The following is a 2500-nucleotide window of genomic DNA, read 5'->3' as shown; positions in this document are numbered from 1 at the left end:
CGTAGAAAAAAAAAAAAAGTAAAACAGTGGATTCAAAACATGCATCAAGTCAAAACCAATCCATTGTAAGAAGACACGCTTGTCACTGAAACATTAACATTTAATAAATCACTATCAAAAACTTTTATTTATTATAAAGGTTGCAAAATGAAAAAATAAACGTCTACAACAGAGAGAGAGAGAGAGAGAGAGAGAGAGAGAGAGAGAGAGAGAGAGAGAGAGAGAGAGAGAGAGAGAGAGCCAAATCAGTAGCTGTATCCTGGCAGCTTAGCACAGGCAATGCAAAATTTTCCAGACTAATTTCAAATATATTAGAAAAAAAACATAGATTATCAATGCAGTTAGCGGTATTTCTCCCGGTACTTAAGCAACGTTGTTTACGAAAAGTTCCTTTAATATTTCTTGATTACAAACGCCACTTGTGGACGCTATAAAAGGTGAATCGGGGTAAACCATAAGTATAAATAGATCAAATACTGAAGTAATATGAATGAAACATTTAGTTTTATATTCACCATTGGATTCACACAACTTACGGACAGACAAATAACATTCCTATTAGAATGAAATAACTAAACACTATCTATTTCGACTGGAGAAAGAAAGTAAATAATTCAGCGAATATCAGTTAAAGCTACCAGAACACAAAGCCTTACATAATAAATGACTATGAATAAAAAATGCCAGCAATAATAGCAAGCAGCAATTTTGTACTTCTAATCATAATTACCTAATAGAATGAAAGGTCTGGTATTGGCAGCCGTGAACGTATAATTTGACTTTCATTAAAGCAAATCATCGAATTAACATTTCAATTTTTTGAACAAGGTTATACTTATTGCAATGTATACTACGCCCATATATATATATATATATATATATATATATATATATATATATATATATATATATATATATATATATATATATATATGTGTGTGTGTGTGTGTGTCTATATATATATATATATATATATATATATATATATATATATATATATATATATATATATATATATGTGTGTGTGTGTGTGTGTGTGTCTATATATATATATATATATATATATATATATATATATATATATATATATATATATATATATATATGTGTGTGTGTGTGTGTGTCTATATATATATATATATATATATATATATATATATATATATATATATATATATATATATATAATGTATATGATATACACAAATATGGTTTTATCTTATCTTACCAACTCGGGAATCAAAGCCGAATAATAGTCGAAATCCGAGTGTCTGCGGATGGTAAGGATAATCTGCTGCAGATTGTCCAGTATGACCTGGTCTCGGCCGGACCACCTCTTCAGCATGACATTTCGAGCAGGCTCCTGTTCCGGTAAGGGCAGCTCGTGGAAGGGCAGCGGCGACCGCCTGAGGGTGAGGACAGGGGCGCTCAGGTCTTGGCACAACAGAGATGGCGGTGGAGGCACGACCAGAAAAGGACCCAAGTCCTCGTCGCTCAGGTCGAGGTCATCCTCGTCCAGGTCGTCGTCGTCGGCGTCCTCCACCATCCGATAGCTCTTCCAACCGACGCCTAGGAACCGAGCCACCCGTTCGGCCATGGCTTTACCGAAGCAGGGTCTAAGGTATTCGTTTTAGGTGCCTTCTTGTTGGCTAAAGTCCTTTTTCTTAACAACTATTCACGTACAAGGAAATGGGAGACTTGATTTCAAATGTGTCATCTCAAAACTCCATTGCAGAGGAACCTGACGTTTCTTTGTAAAAAAAACTCCATAAAATGAGATGACTTTCCTTATAACACAAGACCAAAATACCCTTAACCACACCATTAAACCACCATCTGAGAATAATCCCCCGAAGGCTACACTATGTGAAGGTTGCAGGAACAGCCCCTTCGGGAGAATCTGCGTCTCTCCCAACTCAAGGTGTAATACCGTTTGCAGACGAAAGGGTAATAGCAAAATTTCCCGAGAACACGGAAAGAAAAACCTTTCTTTGTTCAGTCAGCAGCAAACAAGATTTAATCCCCTCGTAAATGTCTTAGGCACACACACACACGATACTCATTCCTTGATAAATGGGAGTTGGCGGTACCGATCACCTTCCGTTACTACAGACTCCTCTCAGAAAGGAATCGTCTCCGACGTGGTTTTAGTAGTTCTAATACGAAAGAAACGTGACAATTACGACGCTTAATCCTTCATAATATTTGCTTGAATATATTAGAAACTGACGATCATCCCTTATTCTAAATCCATGTACTATTACAGTTTATTTTCAAACTGGCTGTGACCAACTGCAGACGACTAGCAGCCAGGCAGCGCTTGTGCTCAGAGTAACCTGTAATATGAATTTTTCAGAAAGAAAGCCTACATCATTCCTACATGAATCCGAAATTCAAACCAGGACTGTCGCAAATAACGTCCCAGCTAGGGCCAGGGAGAGCCAGGCAATGGCTGCTGATGACTCAGCAGGTAGACATATAGGCTCCGCCAAAACCCACC

The sequence above is a fragment of the Palaemon carinicauda genome, chromosome 11 (genome assembly GCF_036898095.1).
Source record: "Palaemon carinicauda isolate YSFRI2023 chromosome 11, ASM3689809v2, whole genome shotgun sequence".
In the NCBI taxonomy this organism is placed as follows: domain Eukaryota; kingdom Metazoa; phylum Arthropoda; class Malacostraca; order Decapoda; family Palaemonidae; genus Palaemon; species Palaemon carinicauda.
Note: the sequence above shows the minus strand (reverse complement) of the source record.